The sequence below is a fragment of the Sciurus carolinensis genome, chromosome 14 (genome assembly GCF_902686445.1).
Source record: "Sciurus carolinensis chromosome 14, mSciCar1.2, whole genome shotgun sequence".
In the NCBI taxonomy this organism is placed as follows: Eukaryota; Metazoa; Chordata; class Mammalia; order Rodentia; family Sciuridae; genus Sciurus; species Sciurus carolinensis.
The window spans coordinates 38,749,125-38,771,529 of NC_062226.1; the positions used below are offsets into that span (position 1 = coordinate 38,749,125).

General features: G+C 42.9%; 1 protein-coding gene and 1 pseudogene across 1 annotated transcript in view; one reads left to right on the forward strand and one right to left on the reverse strand.

Moving 5' to 3' along the window:
• The window catches only part of Aqp7 (aquaporin 7), a 47,025-nt gene that overhangs the window by 89 nt on the left and 24,531 nt on the right, over window positions 1-22,405 (forward strand). The window contains exon 2 of the mRNA XM_047524785.1: window positions 14,377-14,465. The gene's annotated coding sequence lies outside the window, so the exon portion shown is untranslated. The remainder of the gene's footprint in view (window positions 1-14,376; window positions 14,466-22,405) is intronic.
• Window positions 2,765-4,786, reverse strand: LOC124964090 (lipoyltransferase 1, mitochondrial-like; annotated as a pseudogene).

The following is a 22,405-nucleotide window of genomic DNA, read 5'->3' on the forward strand; positions in this document are numbered from 1 at the left end:
GCTAGAGGTGATCTTCAGCTGGGGGGATCCCCAGTTTCATGTTGGGGTAGGGAGGGGAGAGTGACTCCAGACCTATGGGCAAAGTCATCCCTTTATTGGATTAAGTGTTTACAGCCTGAACCACCTTCAGTCCCTGGAGGTATGTATGTACCCGCATTCACAGAAGGGTGTGGCTCCTGTGCCTGATGAAGGACTGGTGGTATTTACATGTTCATACAAAGACATTTACACCACCACACGCGCACCCCACACTCAACCCATCTACCTTCATATATACACACTAAGACCCTGGTATCAACTGTTACTCATTCATATACCTAGATGCTCAAACACGCTTAGATACACTCATACACACTCTTGAACCTCCATATTCACAGGCTAACACACTCCACTTCACATCCTTATAATCACACACGCTCTTACAGTGGGGTATGCTTTAAGCACCTGTACACACACTCAAGTGCACTCACAATTGAACACACACTTACCCACACTTCTATTTGCAGGAGGCCAGAAGCCATACATCTAAGTACTGAGTCTGACAGACTAGAGTGTTTGAGGGTAAATGTAGAGGCAGGGAGAAGGGGAGAGATTGTGATACCAAAAACAAGTCACACATACATTGCTGGTGGGGTTGCAAATTAGTGCAGCCACTCTGGAAAGCAGTATGGAGATTCCTCAGAAAGCTTGGAATGGAACCACCATTTGACCCAGTTATCCCACTCCTTGGCCTATACCCAAAGGACTTAAAAGCAGCATACTACAGAGATACAGCCACATCAATGTTCATTGCTGCTCAATTCACCATAGTCAGATTGTGGAACCAAACTAGATGCTCTTCAGTTGATGAATGGATAAAGAAACTGTGGCATATATATACAATGGAATATTACTCTGCAATGAAGAATGATAAAATCATGGCATTTGCAGGCAAATGGATGAAATTGGAGAATATCATGCTAAGTGAGATAAGCCAATCTCAAAAAACTAAAGGACGAATGATCTCGCTGATAAGCGGATGAGGACATATAATGGGGGGTGGGAGGGGTTAGCGTTAGGGTTAGGGTTAGGTTTAGGGTTAGGGATAAGGAGGGTGGTAAGAATGGAGGAAAGAAGACTGTATAGAGGGAAAAGAGGGGTGGGAGGGGTTGTGGGGAAGGGAAAAAAATGAATCAAACATCATTGCCCTATGTAAATGTATGATTACACAAATGGTATGCCTTGGCTCCATGTACAAATAGAGAAACAACATGTATCCCATTTGTATACAAAAAAAAAAAAAAAAAAAAAAAAAAACAAGTCACAGGTCAAATGCGGGGTTGGGAAATATTTTGAAGTCACAACACAGAGTTTAGAGCAAGGTATCAGGAAGTAGGTTTGAAGACTTACTGAGTCCCAGTGCCTGGGCAGGGCACACAGTAACTGTCAGCAAATAGTTGCTGGTTAAGTGAACAGAAGGATTGATTAAATCCCCCAATATCCAACTGGTAGACCTGCCTGTCTGTCACACAGAAGTTTAGAATCCTAGGCAACCAGAGAGTCAACCCATCTAACCCTCTGAAATCACCTGTCCATATCCTACTACCAATATGCAGAATAGGAGACTGATTCTCAAATTCAGGTGAGTTGCATGAAGCTACGAGGTAAGGCAATGGTTACTCCAAGCCTGGGTCCCTAGTCTCAGGGTACATATTCTAAGCCCAGAGATATCTGACTGCAGAAAGAAGCCTCAGCAGGCCTAGCTGGCTGGGAATGAACAGAAAATGACTATTCCAGGTTGTCCCAGGGATTGGGGCCCTAGCCAGGAAAGAGGAAGTTGGATCCTTTGAAGTATGCAGGATCTAGGAGACTTGTAAAAGCTCTGGAGTACATCTCCTGGGAAGGTCTCCTGTGTAAAATAGTCCCTCCCGGCCATTCTGCCAAAGATCTTGGGTTTCTTTGTTTATTAGTTCAGCAGATACTATTGAACTTTTTTTTTTTTTTTTCAAATGTACAATTCAATGACACATTATTATTATTATTACTTTTATTTTGCAGTTTTGGGGATTGAACCCAGGGCCTTGTTGATGTTAGGCGAGTGATCTACCATAGAGCGCAACCTCAACCCTTTAGGAAATTTTTAAATTTTGTGGTAGGTTATTTCTTTTTTGGGTGTGTGTGTGTGTGTGCTGGGGATTGAAGTCAGGGGCACTCAAAAACTGAGCCACATCCCCAGCCCTATTTTGTATTTTATTTAGAGACAGGGTCTCACTGAGTTGCTTTGTGCTTGACTTTTACTGAGGCTGACTTTGAACTCAAGATCCTCTTGTCTCAGCCTTCCAAGCCATTGGGATTACAGGCCTGTGCCATCGTGCCTGGTTTGTGGTAGTTTCTTCCTAAATTACCTGAGGAACTTGGAATTCTCCTGCCTCAGCCTCCAGAGTAGCTGGGATTATAGGCTTGCACTGTCATACCTGGCTAACTCAGTGATTTTAATAACTTTATCAAATGGTGCAAATGCCACCATAAATCAATTTTAGAACATTTTTATGCATTTAAAAGTTTTATTTTCTAGTCTGAGACAGGAGGATTGTAAGTTAGAGGCCAGCCTCAGCAACTTACTCAGCCTAAGTAACTTAATGAGACCTTATCTCAAAATAAAAAATAAAAAAGGGTTGTGGAGGTGGCTCAGTGGTTAAATGCCCCTGGGTTCAGTCCCCACTACCAAAATAAAAAAAATTTATTTTCTCATTGAAACTGTCAGTATAAAGAAAGTTACATGGAGTCACATTATTTCTTTAATTTTCTTCACAGACACTATTCCCTTTATTATGTGGTTCCTGGTCTTCTGGACACTTTCTAAGTAATATATTTGTTAACATGGTAGTTTCAGTTGTGCAAAACTTGCTACCAATAAAACTGAATTTAATTTGTCACATATTTCCAGTGGTAACCAATGATTGGGTGCTTCAACATTGTAGATCTCAATTCTTCCTTTCTTTACATCTATGAATACTTCAATTTCCAAGTGTGATTGTTTATAGAACATAGTAAAGGTAGTGTTTGTACTAAACTTTGGTGTTTTGCCATATATCCACTCCCAAGTTTGTAGTTCTTTGACTTTGCTATTCATTCCAGGAAACAGTGTTTCATCTGTTGGGTTTATTAGGTTATTGTGATTATCAATCTGATGATAAACAGTATGCTCTGCAGCAATAGCATTCATCAGTACTTTTCAGGTAGAATAGGATCTTTTGTCAAAAGATTTCTCACTATAGAAGATCAAGTGCTCTTGATCCCTTGGCGAGGGATCTTTAGTAAAGAAGACAAAGAGGTTCCATCAGTACTACATAATAAGGTGCAATGGTGATAAGCCATGATTTGGTCGAACTTTGAGGTTGTTCCTGAGACTTTAAATTGTCCATCAAGTAAAAAGTCAAATCTTTTGGTAGCCTGTGCATCCAGCTGGGGTTGGACAGCATTCAGCACTCTCATAATTAATTTCAGATTTTCCATTGTAACATATTTGGTTTTGGTTTTAAAGAAAGTCAAGTTGATAATACCCATATGGTGATAAACTGTTCCTCCTCCATTTTCTCTCCTAGACAGTTTTATATCTTTTTCTCTCATCAGATTTAGGATACAATCTTGCCAAGGATGCTTACCAATTACAACATAGGAAAAACTCTTCCAAAAGAAAAGAATTGGCTTGCCTTCTAGATTTACATGGTCATGAATCCAATCTTCTACAGCCAAATTTTTATATACATCATTGGAAATTGACTGTAAAATGAGCCCACTTTCTGTTGTGTTTTTAAAGCCAGCTGCCTGGGACCTTTGTGGTTACAAAGTAACTGGAAACAATTCTTCACTGAAAATTGGATCAGCCTGCTTGAATCTCATTATGGTAGTGTGCATGTGTTGTTCACTTTTTTTTTTGACTCTCTGGGGGTGTGCTCATAGCTAGCATCCGCCATGTTTTAAGTAGTTTACCCATTGCCCTTGGTTGGGGATCGACCATCCCTAACAGAGCAATTAAGTGATCCCAAGAGCTGAGAGTAAACTGCAGACCCTCAGTACCAGCTCCTGAAGGCCTGAGGTGGCTTACATGCAGAACCAGATTCAGAGTTCCTATTCCTTGCCTTCAGTCGGATGCACCCTAAGGGCCCAGCTGAGCTCACTGTTGCCTGCCATAAGAAAGTCTTAGGTATTCAGAACATTTTCATTACCTCAATAAGATCCCTCATGCCCATTTACAGTTAATCTCCATTTCCACCCACTGCTCACACCAACCACTAATCTACTCTCTGTCTCTATAATTGCCTTTTCTGAACATTTCTTATAAACAGTGTCATATAATACATAGCCTCTTATGTTTCGCTTCTCTTACCTGTAATTGTGTTTTTGAAGTTTATCCACGATGTAGCATGTGTCAGGAGTTTGTTTCTTGTTATTACTATTCCATGGTAAAGACATACCACATTTTGTCTATCCATTCACCCGTTGATGGATACTTCGTGTGTTTCCAGCCTTTTTTTCCCTAAATACTATACCTCTCAATTGGTTTATCTCCACTAGAATGTCAATTCCATGAGGCTGGAATTTTTGTTGATTTTATTCACCTCTGTTCTCCCAGCTTAAGCAGTTTTTTCCCTTCCTTTCTGTGTATGTGGTTTTGGGGATTGAACCCAGGGCCTCATGCATGCTGAACAAGCACTCCACTGCTAAACTACAACCCCACTGTGTTCCCTGAACTGAAGACTGTTAGGAAAGGGAAAACTGGAACCCACCACATGATTCCTGCCATTGTGGAACTTAATGTCTAATTAGTGGAGGAGATTGCAAATACAATCAAGTAAAGGAAATAGGACATCAGGATGTTTTGCCAGAACAAAACTCTTACACAGGACAGGCTACACAATTTACTGGCTCCTTGTTCAAGAAGTATTTAAAATTCAAGACAACAAAAGCATTCAATCAAGTTTGGGGTCCTTCTAAGGCCCAGATCACCTGCCCATGAAGCCGGCCCTGCAGTTCTGTATTGAGACCCGAAGGGTAAGAATTATCCTGCAGGTAGCTCCAGACAGAGGTACCAGCTTGTGCAAAATCCTGGAGGTAGGAGATCAGTGTGACCTAGAAGGGTTGTAAGGGGTTCAGTGTTGGAGCTTAGAATGCCAGATGAGACTGGAAAGGTGGGAGATCAGGTCAGAAATGAGGCAAGTGAAGGAAGCTCTAGGAAACCAAAGTTTCTTAGTGCTCTTGCTTAGTGGACCCTGTGGGCCCATCCATTGCCACACTAAGGAGGCAGGAAGGGGCCAGCTGGGGGCTAGACATTGTCTTGGACAGAGATCAGATGAGTACAGTGTGGTGAGAGGCCTGGGTGTCAGGAGCTCCTGGTTGCTCAGAGACCCAGAGCAAGTTCCAACACCATTCTTTGCCTCAGTTTTCCCAACAGGACCAGAGGGTGTTGCAGGAGATGATTTGAATCCTAACTTCCTCTCCAAACCTAACATTATGGGATTATTTTCTGGGATCCTAACATCCTTAGATTCAGGTGAAAGAGGGCAAGGGTGCATTGAGATAGCCCCCTTGAAGTATGAGCAAAGGAACGGAAATATGGCTGGGGCAGGGAGTTCCTGAAGATGCCTGTCCCAGGAAACCAGAAGGCAACAGCAATGGGAAGGGACTTGCCTGTGAGTACTTGGAATGTCAAATGCAAGAATTAGAAGACTCAGGGCTGGGGATATAGTTCAGTTGGTAGAGTGCTTGCCTTGCAAGCACAAGGCCCTGGGTTCAACCCCAGCACTGCAAAAAAAAAAAAAAAAAAAATTAGAAAATTTAAGTGAAAGGTTAGGAAAATATGTCCAAAATGGTAATTAAGATTGATTGATAGAGACTGGTTGAGAACTGGCTCAAAGGGAGGTGGGAAGCCTGCCAAAAGACAGTAAGAATTTTGTCCCAAGCTGATCCTACATTGCCAGATTCAAAGGGGGAAAGGCTAAGGCCCTGACATTTCTGCTACCACTTTGGCCTAGACCCCTAGGATCCCTGAAACATAAAATGAAACTTTCTCCTTTTCTCTGCATTCCATTAAAAAAAAATAAAAGGAAGTGCCTTGTATGTGCTACAACATGAATGAACTTTGAAAACTTAATGAATAAGTGAAATCAGTCAGTCACAAAAGGACATATGGTACATGGAATGCCCAGAATAGGCACACCTACACTGACAGAAAGTGGATTAGTGGTTGTCAGGGACTGTAGGAAGGGAGGGATGAGGAGTGACTACTAATGAATATGGAGTTTCTTTTTGGGGTGATGAGATGCTCTGGAGAATTAGATAATGGTGATGATTGCATAAATTTGTGAAAATACTGAAAACTCATTGACCTGTGTGCACTTTTTAATTTTTTTGTTTGTTTTAGTTTTTTTTAATTTAAAGTTTTTAATTTTACAGACTGCATTTTGATTCATTGTACACAAATGGAGTACAACTTTTCATTTCTATGATTGTACACAATGTAGAATTCGCACCATTCATGTAATCATACATGTACATCAGGTACTACTGTCTGTTTCATTCTACTATCTTTCTGTCCCCCACCCCCTCCCACCCCATTTTCCTCTACACCATCCATAGTACCATCATTCTTCTCTTCCCCCATGAACTGTGCACTTTAGAAAGATAAATCTTATAGTATGTAAAGTATATCTCAATAAAACTTTATGAAAAGAAAGGAAAAGGAAAGAAGGAATGGTAAGGAAAGAAGAAAGAGAGGAAGGAAATCATTCCTTTGTGGAAGGACTATGTTAGTAACATACTGTATGGAAGATTTGGGGGACATGGAGGCTGCTTACTGGGTACATACCCAACACATTCTACTGAAATATTAGACATTCTTGTTCTTCGAAATAATTTTATTTTATCTTTTTGGAACTGGGGATTGAACCCAGAGTTCTTTACCACCGAGCTCCCATATCTCCAACCTCTTTTATTTTTAACTTTGAAACGGGATCTCACTAAGTTGCTGAGGGTCTTGCTAAATTACTGAGATTGGCCTCAAACTTGCATTCTTCCTACTTTGACCTCCCCATTTGTTGAGATTATAGGTATGTCCCACCATGACTGGCCTTCAAAATCATTTTAATTCCTCCACCAGTGGATACTTCTTGCTGTTATCTGCACCCCATTTGACACCTTAGCCTGTGGTCACATCACTGACTGTACCCACTTATTGCTCCCTCCTTCCTTTCTCCCTATTGTTTGCTCACTATAATCTGAATTTTCTTGTAAAGTGTTTGAACAAAAGGATCCTCAGATTTCCTTTAATGGGACTCATTCTATTCAGGTTTTAAAAAGCAGTTTGTTGGGGCCGGACTCTTAGCTCAGTGGTAGAGCACTTGCTTAGCACATGTGGGGCACTGGGTTTGATCCTCAGCACCTCATAAAAATAAATAAGTCAGATAAAGGTATTGTGTTCATTTACAACTAAAAAAAAAAAAAAAAAAAAGTAGTTTATCCTCCTTAGTTATAAGTGAATAGCACTCTCTCCAGATGGAGACTGCCATTTTCAAGTCTGTCCTCCCAGACAGAGCTTCCTGGAAACAGAAATAGGTCTGGTTGTAAAAGCCAATCCCTACTATATTGTAAGGGACTCCACAAATATTGGTGGGATGAATGGGGATGGGATTATTCAGACTCTGTCCCTAATGACCACCTTCCTCTCTTTCTCCTACCATGGGATGGTTATGAGAGCTTTAGAAGACTTCCCCCAAAATGGGCTGGAGTTGTAACTCAGTGGTAGAGTGCTTACCTATCTTGTACCAGGTCCTCAACACTGCTTTAAAAAAAAAGACCCAGAAACTTCTTTCCTTTTCTTTTTTTTTTGGTACTGGTACTTAACTACTAAGCCACATCCCCAGCCCTTTTTATTTTAAATCTTGAGATAGAATTTTGCTCAGTTGCTTAGGGCCTGCTAATTTGCTGAGACTGGTCTCAAACTTGCAATCCTCCATCCTCAGCCTCCCAAATTGCTGGGATTACAGGCGTGTGCTACCACACCTGCCCAAAGACCCAGAAACTTCTAATGGGGTCAACTGTAAAAGAAGTCTGGCAGAACAGGCAAGATTAGAAGGGTTGTCACAGAAATTGTGTTCTCCAAGGAGAGGAAGGCTAAGGCCCTTGGAAGATCCAGGATTGGATGGGTGTGGACACAGGAGAGAGAAGGCAGAGATGACACCGAAGTTCCATGCCTGAATCCTCAGATGGGCCTGGGCACAGCTGAGATGGGCATCCAGCCAGCTCCCCTGGCTGTGGCTGCACCTAGAGATCTTATCTGGGACATGGGTAATATACCGATCTGAGTCATGGGACCTGCGGCCTAGGAAACAGTTGCAATGTTGAAACAGGCCCAGAGGAGGGGGCAGGTAGGTGTCTCTATTTTGACACCAGCACAGACATCATCACCACCCACATTTCCTGTCATCCTAGGTCAACTTGATGGTTGTCACTCATCTCTGACCCATCACTTACTTGTCATCCTCCTCATCAACCCTGCATCACAATCACTACCCCTTCCACACTCATGCTGTCACATGACCCAGTTCCCATCACTGTGTTACCTTCTCCAGCATTGCTAACATCCCTACCCTAGCCCCATGCTCAGGGCTGTTGCTATCTGAACCAATCCTGTGATCTTCATCAACTGCCTCCACCCTAGCCATCACTTGCTAGTTCCATTTCCATCCTTTGTGTCACCTGGGCTGTCCTCACCTGTCCCTGTCCCCTTAGTCATCTTTGCTACCACAGAATCATCCTTGCGGTACATTCCCTAACATGGTTTCCCATCTTTTATCATTGTCCCAGTTCCCATCATCTCTGCATATCCTGGTCTGGTACCACTCTGCCCCACCCGCTCTGTGCACTTCTACTGCTCCATCTCTGCTTCCTCCTTGTCACCATCATCAACATCTTCCTTGTCTCCAGCTCTTCGCCAAGGTCTCTGAATAGGACATGCTCAATATGTGTCCACCTTTGAGCCGTTGCCCCTACCTTATGACTTCTGGCCTCTGCTGAGCTTCCCAACCTGGGTTTTTTTTTTTTTGTTGTTGTTGTTATTTTTGTTCTTATTTTTGTTCTCTGCCTCGGTCAGGTGTGCTTTGTTTTGACCCTAAGATGGCTGGGCTCTGGGGCCAGGCCCTTATTCCCAGGGTGTGAAAGAATACTGGATATAGGTCAGTAAGCCCTGGATCTTCTCTGACTGCACCTATGACATATGGCAATTGCCTCTGCCCTGCCTGGTCCTAAAATTCCTATTTATTATGTTGACTATTATTTCCCCTTTTAGAATTCCCCAATGGCCCCTCCAACTACTACCCAGCTGCCTATGACGACTCCTAGGACCTTGACACCTAACATTTAATGATAATCATTTATTTGGGTAGTTATAGTTAAAACTGTCTTGCCCACCAAACAGGACACTCTAGGAGGGCAGTGACTTTATCCATCTTGGTCACTTCCAGGTCTCCAGAGCCTCCTGCCGTGCCTGGCTTCTGGTAGGGGCTCAATAAATTCCTGTTAAAATTCATTGAGTCCTTAACATGTACTGGGCACTGTGCTGAGTATGTCACACCTATTATCTTGTCTTTTATTTTAGTGTCTCTTTCTATTTTATTTGTTTTGAGCAATTTTAAGGGCTTTTTAGCCCATTTGGCACAAACACTCCTGACAAAGTTCAAGCAGAGAAGCACATTTCCAGTTACTCATCAGAAAGTGAGAGCACTTAGAGAAAGCCAGTTACTCATAGAGCAAGGAAAGCACTTTCTTATAATTAGGACAAAGAGAATCTCAACTTGTAATGTCACTTTTTTTTTTTTTTCTTTTTTTGCGGTGCTGGGGATCGAACCCAGGGCTTTGTGCTTGCAAGGCAAGCACTCTACCAACTGAGCTATCTCCCCAGCCTGTAATGTCACTTCTTGATTTCACCTTTCTGTTTTCCAAAGAGGTTGAAGAAGCTTGGAGCTAAGAAGATGGGGTGATAGGATAGATATCTGAAGAACACCCCTTCTGTTCTCTGAAAAGCACAAATAAGATCCTTACCTCATACCATAAAACTGATGGGTTCAATAGGCAAATATATGAAGGATTAAAATTTATTTATATATAGTTCTCATGTTTTTTGTTCCATTTATTTAATTTCTTAGAATTTATCCTTGGGAAAATAATTGGAGATACAGACAAAGCCTTTGTCCACAGATCTTTATTGAAATATTGAAACATTAAAAAATGAAAATAAAATTGAAAAGTTGAAAACAAACTGGGCGCAATGGTACATACCTGTAATCCTAGTGACCTGGAAAGCTAAGGCAGGAAGATCACAAGGCCAGCGTAGGCAAATCAGTGAGACCCTGTCTCGAAATAAAAAATAAATGGGCTGGGGGAGTTGGGGTTGTAGCTCAGTGGTAGAGTACTTGCCTAGCATGCATGAAGCTCTGGGTTCGATTCTCAGCACCACATAAAAATAAAATAAAGGTATCAGGTCCACCTGCACTAAAAAAATAAAAGGGCTGGGGATGTAGCTCAGTGGTAGAGCACTCCAGGGTTCAGTCCCTACTACCTAAAAATAAAGTTGAAAACAAACTTAAATTAAATACCCAGTGAATAGAGGAGAGATTAAGTGAAGTATGATTCATTTGCTAGTTAATAAAATTGTGACTTGAAGAGTTGAGAATTATTCTAGAATTCATGGCATTAGTGAGAAGGGCATTACAGAAATGAGTTTATACAGGATTATTTTCAATTACATCTAGAGTGCTTTAAAAGAGTCATAGATGAAAAGGAGTAATAGCATTAATGGACAATATGTTGTTTCTGAATTATGAGCAATTTATTTTTATTTCTTGTAGTTTTCATATTTTCTTTGATGGGCATTATTACCATTATAATAAAGCTATGCATTTATAAAAGAGAGACAAAAATAATGTTTTATGTGAAAGTGTCAGTGTTTTAAAAACCCATATTACTTTATGATTTACTAGATTGTAAATTCTATGACAACAGAACATTTGTCTTTTTCCCAGCACTAGAACCTGGTTGATATTTGGGGGTTGATGTTTGGCAGGGATTGAACTCAGAGATGCTTTACCACTGAGCAACATTCCAGCCCTTTTTCTCTTTTGAGACAGGGTCTTACTAAATTGTCCAGGCTTCCCTCGAACTTGAGCTCTTCCTGCCTCAGTCTCCTGAGTTGCTGGGATTACAGGGTGTACCTCTGTGCCTGGGTTTCACCTGGTAAATGCTGCATGGAAGTGTGGTGGGTAACGTGCAATGGATATCACTAAATATGTTTTTTACTGCATCTTTCACCTGTTTTCACCTTAATTCTCCAGAGTAAATCCACCCTACATAGAAAGAATGTTTTGGGGGCTGCCTCCATCTACAAAATCAGTGCGTGCGCGCACACACACACACATACACACATGATGGTGCATTTAAGAAGCACTGGGAATTTGAGAGAATCCTATCAGAAATATGAAATGAGGCTGAATTATGTATTAAGGCTGCTCCACCTTCTTTGCTCCTGTCTCAGAGAGGGGCACCACCCCAGCCAGAAGCTGGGGAGTTATCCCAGCTTCTCACTCCTGCACCTTCACAGTCAATCATTCACCGTGTCCCAGCCCCACCTCTTTTCTCATCTCTGAAGTGACTCCCTGTGTTTCAGGATCACCATCTCTCACCTTCACTATTGCAGATACCTCCTGGCCAGTATCTCTGTTCCACTCACTCTGCTCACCTTAAGTCCATGCCTTCTGAGCTGCAGCCATGCTTTAGAGGTCTCTAAGATACTTATCTATTGCTGTCACTCTCCCTTTACACACCTTCAATGACTCCCATCACTCTCAGGAGCAAGTTGAAGACAGTCAAGATCCAGCCCAGGCTGACCTCTCCCACCTTGCTCCAGCCACACAGAATTTCACTGCTAGAATTTCTTAGGTTCCCTTTGGGTCTTTGCATGAATTATTTCTTTTGAGGGTGGGAAATGGGAAAGAGGGAATCATGCTTTTTCTCCCCTACCCCTTTGCCTAGTTGACTTCTTCTCACTGCCACAGTTAAAGTGGATGTCCCTTCTCCCAGGAAGTTTTCCCTGATGTCCCCCACTCCCAAGTTTGGTTCGGTGGTTTCTTCTCAACTTCCATCATTTTATTACCTCTAATTCCTGCCTGGTAACAATTGTTTACTCACCAGCTTCCCTACATGCCCTGTAAATCCTTCAGGGCTCAGATGGGACCTGTTCTCCAATGCACATAGCACTTGTGAGGGCTTCCACAGCTGCTGAATGATTAAGTAATGAATACATAAAGTACCTTAGAGTTAATACTTCTAGGAGATGTAGCTCAGTGGTAGAGTACTTACCTGGCATACAGAAAACTCTGGGTTTGATCCTCAGCACTAGAAAGGGAAAAAAATTAAAAAGGTTAATACTTAAGATTCTCAAAAGTAGACATTCAGAAAAAAAATCCAAAAGTACTCATAAATTCTCCAAAAATAAACCTGTGTTATGATTTGATAGGTGGAATGCGATGGTAAATATGTAGTTAGGAACAGTGGCGTATGGGGTGGGGCATTGGGAATGGTCCACCCCAACTGTGTATTTGATCACTGACAAGTGTTTAGAATTGCCGCTGCCTCCAAACAGGAGCAGATTGACTTTTAGTTTTTTTCCTATTTTTTTTTTTTAATGATGCTGGGGATTGAACAGGGCCTTCCTTATTGGTCAGTTTTACTGTTTTTGAGTTCTCTTCTGACAATGCATCCCCTGTTGCCAGACTCTTGAGGGGACTGGTCCCCTCTTTGTAGTATGCCAGCAGTAAGCAACGTTGATTACTGGGTGAGCTGATCTGCCTTTTTCTCCTCAGCACTGAGCTGGGATCTAACTATCTAAAATTCTACAGAGTGTCCTCTCCCAATGCTGGGCCACTCCCTCTGGCTCCTCTGGCATTCCAGGTCCCTCAGGAGAACCTTCTGAGTCTTCTAGCTGCAGGCTGCTGTGGGAAGGAGACTGCAGGGAGAGGAGACTCTCTATAGGAGCTGGCCTGGGATCCAGTCCTGTCCCTACTACTGACCCACCCCAAAGCCCAGGCTAGCACTCCAGGCTTTACCTTTGCCCTCCATAAAGTTGGGGTGTTTTGGGAACTGGCCCTCAGAGTCCTCATCAAGGATTCTTTCACAGAGAAGTTTTATGAAAACTTCTCAAGCTGGGGAAGATAATCTGCCATGGAGATGAAAGGGAATTGTTCCCTCAGGCCCCTCTTCCTGCTTTTCTCTCTGACCTGGGTGAGACATTCTACCACAGGGACTGGCTGGGTTGGGTGTGTCAGGCAGCAGGACAGAAGGCGAGTCTGGACAGGTGGACAGTGGAGCCTGGGCCCCAGGGTGGGGTGTGCATGTGTGTGTCTTAGAGAAGGGGGAGGTAGGGGTGGGTCCTTGGCAAAGGTCAAGGATGGGAGAGGTGGCTCCAGCAGGCCGGCTGCCTTTACTTGGTGACTGCCCCCAGGAACTACAGAGACAGACATGGGCTGGGCTAGGGCATGGCTCTGCCATGGAGCTGGGGAGGACCTGGAGGGTGGAGAACAGCCCCTTGGTGAAGTCACTTTTGGGATAGGAGCCAAGATCTCTTTCTGGGAAGGAAAGGAGGTGTCATGCAGAGGAGGGACTCACGTTGGTCCACAGGAGAAGCAGGTGACGGTAGAGCAGGGAGAATGAGGTGCCATGTTGTTTGGGCTGCTTCTGAAAAGGGAAGGGAAGAGTCATATCACCAACCCCTCCGTGGGAGAGAGGGCTGTCTTGTTAGAAGGCAGGGGAGAGGGACAGGATACCATGGGGGACGAGGGAGCCAATAACTCTCCGCCAGGGTTTGGAAAGGAGACCCTCAGAAATCGAGGCTTGGGTCAGGTCAGCTCTGGACCTCAGTTGTTCCTCTGTGAAATGGGGAGAATTTTCTTGGTTCCTGATTACCAAAGGCACCCAAAGACAAAGTGTCCCCTGACATGGTCACCAAATACTGGAGAGTCTTCCTTGCATGTTACTTTTGAAGTCCTGGGGAGTGAGAAGAAAATATAGCTGCAACGTCAGCTGAGTGGAGTAGAGAGGGGGGACATCTGGACCTGTTGAGGGCAGAGTGATGCTTCGGGATGCCAGAACCCTGACCAGATCTACCCCAAGTCTCCCACAACTGGGGGACATTCTGACCCTGCCTTCCCAGACATTTCGAGCCCTGGGTTGGACCCCTCTCATTGACCACCCACCTCTCTTTTCCTCTTTGTCCTAAAGTCTCTCTGCAGGGCTCCCCAGCCCTCCATTCATTCTACACATATTTATTGAGTGTCTTTTATCTGCCAGGCAGTTTCTAAGCCCTGAGGATTCTGTGGTGAGCCGGACTGTTGGTCCTTGTGCCTCTCTCATCTCCCACTCCACCAGAGAGAGACCAGGTAAGAAAATAAGCCAGGGGGCCCAGCCGAGGCTGTGGGAGCACCCAGAAGGCACCACATTCAATCTAGGGGAGCCAGAGAGCAAAGACTGTGGATCCTGAGCTTGAAGAACAAGTTGGCATTTTCTAGGGAGAGCCGTGAAAAGGGGTTAGCACACACTGGCGGGTGTGCTGAAATCACTCCAGCAGGCTCACAGGGACCAATTAAATCTTTAGAGATTTTGCAGACTGCTTGTTACACATCGCCACCATTCAAAAATTAAATTATATAAACATATAATTAACTATTTTAAAAACAAAGGTAACATAGAATCACTTTCTAATTATTATTATATTTTGCTATTATTTGTGCTCTTCAAAGTATTGACATCTGTTGTATCTTTAAGGTGGAGAGACCAGATAATGGTGTGCTGCTGCTTATCTGATCCCAACTCCTTGTTCAGTGATATCATACTGGTAGTTGGAAAGGCCACAGTGAAGTTGACAAACACTGCACATCAGGGCTTAACTTAATTAATTGTTTGGTTGGTTGCATGGAACAAAGGACGGCAAACTACACCCTGCAAACCAAATCCAGTTGGCAAGCTAAGAACGACTTTTTATATACTCTACCATCTATCTAGAAAAGAACAAATATGATCTAAAAAGAACAAATATAATTTTAAAATGAATGGCTTTTAAAATATTTTTCCATAGTTGAAAAAAATCAAAACAAGAGTATTTTGTGACATGGAAGATATATGAAGTTCAAATTTCAGTGCCTGTAATAAAGTCTTATCAGGACATACACATGTTCATTTGTTTATATATTATCTATAGCTGCTTTGTGCTGTAATAGTAGAAATGAGCAGTTGTAACAGAGATAATATTGCCCACAAAGCATTAAGTATATATTATTTATGCATATTATTATATTGTATGATATTTTATTATAATATTATAAGCCTTGCAGGGCTGGGGTTGTGGCTCAGTGGTAGAGTGCTTGCCTAGCATGTGTGAGGCACTGGGTTTCATTTTCAGCACCATGTATAAATAAATAAATAAAATAAAGGTCCATTATAAATTTTAAAAAAATTAAAAAAATCAAAAGCCAGTCAACCTTCCCTTTGGTAGCATGAAACTCACTCAAAGTCGATCAAAGACTTAGGCACTAAAACATAGACCCTGCACCTAATAGAAGAAAAGATAGGCCTAAATCTTCACCATGTTGGCCTGGGAACTGACTTCTTTAACAAGACTCCTAAAGCTCAAGAAGTAAAATCAAGACTCAAGAAATGGGATGGATTCAAACTAAAAATCTTCTCAGCAAAGGAAACAATAACGTAGAGAAAGAACCTGCAGAATGGGAGAAAATCTTTACCACATACATCTCAAAGCATTAATCTCCAGGATATATAAAGAATTCACAAAACTTAACACCAAAAAGCAAATAACCCAGTCAATAAATGGGCAAAGGAACTGAGCAGACACTTCAGAGAAGATATAAAATCAATCAACAAATATGTTTGTTCAACATCTCTAGCAGGGGCTGGGGAAATAGCTCAGTTGGTAGAGTGCTCGCCTCGCAAGCAAAAGGCCCTGGGTTCAATCCCCAGCACCGTGAAAAACAAAACAAAAAAAATCTCTAGCAATTAGAGAAATGCAAATCAAAACTACTCTAAGATTTCATCTCATTCCAGTCAGAATGGCAATTATCAAGAATACAAGCAATAAGAAATAAAAATGAACTGGAGGAACTGTAAATTGATCCAACCATTATGGAAAGCAGAATGGAGATTCCTCAGAAAACTTGGAATGGAAACACAATTTGACCCAACTATCCCACTTCTTGGTTTATACCTGAAGGACTTAAAATCAGCATACTACAGTGTCACAGTCACATCAATGTTTACAGCAGCTCAATTCATGATAGAAAAACTGTGAAACCAACCTAGATGCCCTTCAACAGATGAATGAATAAAGAAAATGTGATACATATACACTGTGGAATATTACTCAGCCTTAAAGAAGAATGAAATTATGGCATTTGCAGGTAAATGGATAGAGCTGGAGAATATCATGCTAAGTGAAATAAACCAAACCCAAAAAACCAAAGGCTGAATGTTTTCTCTGATATGCAGATGCTAATTCATGATAAGGGGGTGGTTAGGGCAGAATAGAGTTACTTTGGATTAGGCAGAGGGGAGTGAAGGGAGGGGAGAGGGTATGGCAGAAGAAAGGCTATATCAGAATGAATTGAACATTTTTACCCTGTGTGTATATATGACTACATGACCAGTGTGATTCTACATTGTGTACAACCAGAAGAATGAGAAGTTATACTCCATTTATGTATAATGTGTTAAAGTGCATTTCACTGTCATGTATAACTAACTAGAACAAATTAAAAAATTAAAAAACTATCAAAATATATCACAATATTGTGATATAACATTATACCACAATATTTTATATCATATTACATATATGTTACAATACATTACATCATTATATTACATATAATATTGTAATATATTGTCTTATTGTATTATATTTATTACATATATAATAAGGTGATATAATATTACATGCATTATAATATATATTGGTAATATATCAATATATTGAAATGTAATTATGCTTTAATATATGTAATAATATAATAATATAACATTCTAGTATCAATAATATAATATGTAAATTTTTTTTTTTTTGTGGTGCTGGGGATTTGAACCCAGGGCCTTGTGCATGCAAGGCAAGGACTCTACCAACTGAGCTATATTCCCAGCCCTAAAATAAATATTTGTGTGTGTGGGTGTGTGTGTGTATGTGTGTGTGTGTGTGGTGCTGGGGAACCCAGAACCTCATGCATACTACAAAGTGCTACATGTCCAGCCCTAAGCATAAAACATTTTCTGTTTGGCCCTTTACAAAAGAAGTTTTTCAGTCCTTGGTCCAGACTTAAGAAAATGATGAAGAAAAATGTTAATAATGTTTGTGGATTAAACTTAAAAATGTTTGATGTACGTAGAATTTATATTGCTACATATATGTTGAGGAAATATTCTTCCAATATTTGAAAGCTATTATTCAATTCAGCAAAAAAAAAATAACTTACATCACTGGATAAGTCTAAACCTCAACATATCTTCATTTCAAAATTTTTGTCTCAGTGGGGTTGTGGCTCAGTGGTAGGACACTTTCCTAGCCTGTGTGAGGCACTGGGTTCAATCCTCAGCACTACATAAAAATAAATAAAATGCAGGTATTGTGTACATTGACAACTAAAAAAATATAAAATAAAAGGCAGTTCTGGAAAAAAATTTCATCTCACTATTAATTAATTAATTATTTTTGGTGCTATTGAACACAGGGTCTCAGGCATGCTAGGCAAACACTCTAACCATTGAGCTATATCCCCAGTCTTTTAAATTTTATTCTGAGACAGAGTCTTGCTACAGTGCTGAGACTGACCTCAAACTTGCAATCCTCCTGCCTCCGCCTCTTGAGTTGCTTGGATTACAGGGGTAGCTGGGATTGCAGGTGAGTGCCAGTATACCCAGCTGTCTTACTCTGTAATGTAAATGAAATACCAATCAACATTTATGTTGGAACTACATTCAATGACACGAATGACTGCTAAATTGGATAGTAATTAAGCATTTGTTCATGGTTTAATTTTGTCAAATTCTATGAATTGTACTAAAAAGGTTGGCTGCAGAAACAAAGATTGGCAAAAATCAAAGAAAGATCTATAGAGAAATCAAATAAATCTATAGAGCAATTGACTCTAAAACTTAAAATAAGGAGTACTATACATTTTGTGTACTATTTTAAAATTATGTGTGATTTTATACCAGTGAAGGTTGTAATAAACATATGTGCACATTTAAATAGAGAATCAGCTATTTAGCATTTACCAGCATACCATGGCAGAGAGGGTCAAGGGAAATCCCTGTGTTCCAAGCATTGAGAGAGGAAGCCATAGGGCTAAAGCACCCTTGTGAGCAGGGCTAAGGAACCAGACACCATCCTGAGGGCCACGGGATGCCAAGGGAGGATTGCAAATGCAGGAGGGTCTATGTCCCATTTGTGTTAGAAGAGCATACTGACAGCTTTGTGATGACCGGATCACTGGAGACAGACTAGAAGGGACTGAGTTGGTGAAGGAAGGGAGAATAATAGCAGCAGCAAACTTTTTTTTTTTTTTTTTTTTTTTTTTTGTTACTGGGGATTTAACCCAGAGGTGCTTGACCACTGAGCCAAGTCCCCAGTCCTTTTTATTTTTTATTTTAAGACAGGGTCTCACTAAGTTGCTAGGACTGGACTTGAACTTCCAATCCTCCTACCTCAGCCACCCAGTCACTGGAATTATAAGTGTGTGTTGCCACACCCAGGAAGCAGCACACTCTGAAGAGCACTTACTATATGCTAGGCCCTCCCCTAAGCACTTCATTTGTTTTATAAATTCATTTAGTAATCATGACAACTTCATGAAGATAGATAATATTATCTTTGTGTGTGTGTGTGTGTGTGTGTGTGGTGCTAGAGATTGAACTCTGGACCTTACGCTTGTTAGGCAAGTACTCTACCACTGAGCCACATCCCAGACTATATTACCTCCTTTTCACAGGTGAGAAAACTGTGGCACAGAGAGAGTGACTAGCAAGCAGGTGAGTTGGGATTTGAATGCAGGTAGTCTTGTTTCAGAGGCCACACTTTAACCACCATGTTAAATTTTCAGATTAGAAAGATGATGAGAGTTGGAGTGATGTTTCTTCATTTTAATATGTGCTTGAGGTTGACCATGTATTTACAGATAATGCCTGGCTCGTGGGTGGAGCTGAGGATATTCTTTATTTTTTAATTTGTTATTTTTTGTTGGGGATATTCTTTACACCCAACAAGACTTGACTTGTGACTAACTGTATGTGCAGGTGAAGCAGAGGAGAATCCAGGGTAGGTGGACTTTTACCAGCTTCCTTCATCTGACAATCTACTTACTTGGATTATTTGCAGACTAACCTTCTATCCTCTGCCATTCTTGGGGACAGACTCCTGAGAAGGAATTTACAGGTGACAGAGGGCAGGAGGGAGAGAGCCTATATAGGCCTAGAATAGGGCTGTCTGCTCAAGTGTGTGTGAGCTAAGAAGAGTGGGGTGTATGAATTATTAATAGGAGGGGCACAGTTAGGTGGCTTGGGGTCTAGACAGAAGAGAGAGGATGTGTCCCACTACACATTGGTTTGACCTCTAAGACATCTGTGTTTGAGCAGAAGTTTGATGGTAGCCCTTGAGGCATAGTGACAGTGGTGTGTGTGTGTGTGTGTGTGTGTGTATTTTGGTGCTGGAGATTGAACCCAGAGCCTCACACATGATAAACATGCATTATCACTGAGCCACATCCCCCAACCATCATATATATATTTTAAAGCTAGAGGCTGGTGGCTAGGCAGGCCCTACACTGGGTGTTGGTCCTCTGAGGCCACAGGTGTCAGCTTGGGGCTTCTTATCCGCTGGCTCAGCAGGTCGCACAGGTTGGTAGGTGACTCAACTCTTATCCTCAAACAACCCTTGTTCGGGAAGGGGCAGGGGTATGTAGAATTTTGTATCTGGGTATTCATCTGTATGGGTGGATATGCTGTGTTACACATCTGGGTCTGAGATGCATGCCTGTATCTGACTGCACACACAGGAAGTTCCTGTGTACACAGTCCATTTTTTGGACTGTGCAAAGATGTGGGCCCCAATTGACAAGAGTGCCTGTGGCCTAAGGCAGAAGTTGTGTGAGCGAATACAGCACTTCCCAGAGCACATGAGCAGGGGTTTAAGAGGGATGCTGCTTCAGAGGCTGGTGAGCCATCGGAGCAGGTGGTTTGGGAGGTGGTAGGTGGGGAGGGCTCCCGATGACAGCTCATCATCCTCAAGAAGGGCTTAGTTTGCCCAGATGGCAGAGCTAGGCATCCTAAGTCTGTGGTGACGATGGCAGCTTCCCTAAGCTTATCCCTTAAGTCCCCTGCTTCAGGCCAGGGCAGCTCTCCTATCCTAGCCCTGAGAGGGAATGTACACTCTGCAGGCCACACAGGCAGGCCAGGAGTAGTAGTGTGGTAGATGGGCATGGAGTCAGCACTTTCTCTTAACCCCTCAGCAGGTGGGAAGGACATAAGGGTCTTGGTGCTATTTGGTCTGCAGAAATATGGGGAGAGCATGTCAGGTCCAGGGTGCCCTTCACCTGTATGTACTGTGTGCATAGTCCATGGCTGAGTGTGTTGGCCCCTGCCCATCATGCTCTGTGATCTGAGATATACCTGAAGCTGGACAAAGAATCTAAGCCAGGAGCCAGGAAGCCTGAACTACTCCAAGCTGACACTTAACTGACTATGGAGATATCCCTTTAACTTTCCCACTGTAAAATTTAGTGAGGGCAGTAATCCCCATAGGGTTGCATTCTAAGGTTGTAGGGTAGCAGATTCTCATGGAGGTATATGGAAAGTAAAGAAGGTTTAGTCTTGGGGGCTTCACATGGAGAAGGGTGACCGTGGCTGCATCATTTGGTTGAAGGACTAGGGATTCCCAGCAAGTAACTTACCAGAGAATGTGTACTCTGTCCTACAAGGTGTTGGAACCTCCTGAAGATGGGAAGCATTTAGAGTTCTGGGGCTAAGCTTCAAAACAAATTAGCAATAGGACAGGCTAAGACCTGCATGCGGTGAGGCTGGGAAAGTCTCTCCACCCATCCCTACCCCTAGGCCCCACCAGGGGGGTGAGGGGGATGTGAACAGTAGCACCCCCCTCCTGAGGCCACATTACTCCTCCCTCTCATTTAGCCGCCTCCACTCTAGCTTGTTGCCTCTCAGGTTCAGGCTTCCCAAGTTCAGAGGTTTCATCCTGGGGCTGTAGGATTAGCCAGAGCAAACAGAGACAGCACTAAAGTCAACAAAACAAGAAAGAAAGCAGCACAGGTGATGTGGAAAAGAAAGCCTGGATGCTCCAACGAAGGTGTGTGGACTGGGATGGATGGAATTCATGTGTGTCCCCTCAGAGCAGGACCCCAGGACTAAGAGTGGCCCTGCCAGCCCCTTGTGGTGAACTGGAGATGGGGCTCCTGGTGATGCCTCCAGGGGACTCAGGCCAAAGGAGTCAGCAGAGCTAGCCAGCAGGGGGCGCTAGTGCCATCCTCATGGGGGCTGAAAGGGATGTGGTTGGGAGTCTGGGGCTGGCATTGCGCCCCTTTCTCACCACACTGAGGGCCTAGGCTGAGTTGCCTCGGTGGTTGCAGAAAGCAAGTAAGAAGCTTGTGGGTGGGAGCAGCAGGCAACAGTAAACAGTCTGGAACAGGAGAGAGGAGCTCCTGGCTCTCTGCCCCACAGCCTTGCTACCCTCAAGGCTCAGGGTTTTGGAGTCTGGAATTCCTGGGGTGCCCAAGACAGTCCACCCCCACCAACCCATCCGCAGGCAGTCACCCTCCTTGATAATCTATTTCCTATCTCCCACTCAGGGCAGAGAGAGCTCAATTCTCTCAACATGCATTCAATGTGCACTTGCTGCGTTCCCAGCAAGGGAGAATCGTTTTGGAATTAGATGTTCCCGCCCCTAACGGCTCTGCTGGGGCGTCTCCAGGAAACCGCCTGCCCACGGGATTCTCGGGATTCTAGGCTTCCCTGTCACACTTGGATCCCCTAGCCACTCAGTGAGCCTGAGCAGGCTGTCTGTTGATTGGGCAGGCGGTTGACTATGGAGATGTCCCTAAGGCAGCTGGGCCCCCAGACCAGAGGGGCCACAAAGGGTTCAAGTTCAGAGGCTGAGAGGCCAGGCTGCAATGAAGAGGATTGGGAGACGAGAAACGCCAGGCTAGAGATCTAGGAGGAAGTCCCTGGGCTTGAGTCGTGCTATCTGGGGAATGAGCACATTATACTCCACCCCCAGCCCTCCTAAGCATCAGCCAAGAGTGGTCAGCAGGGT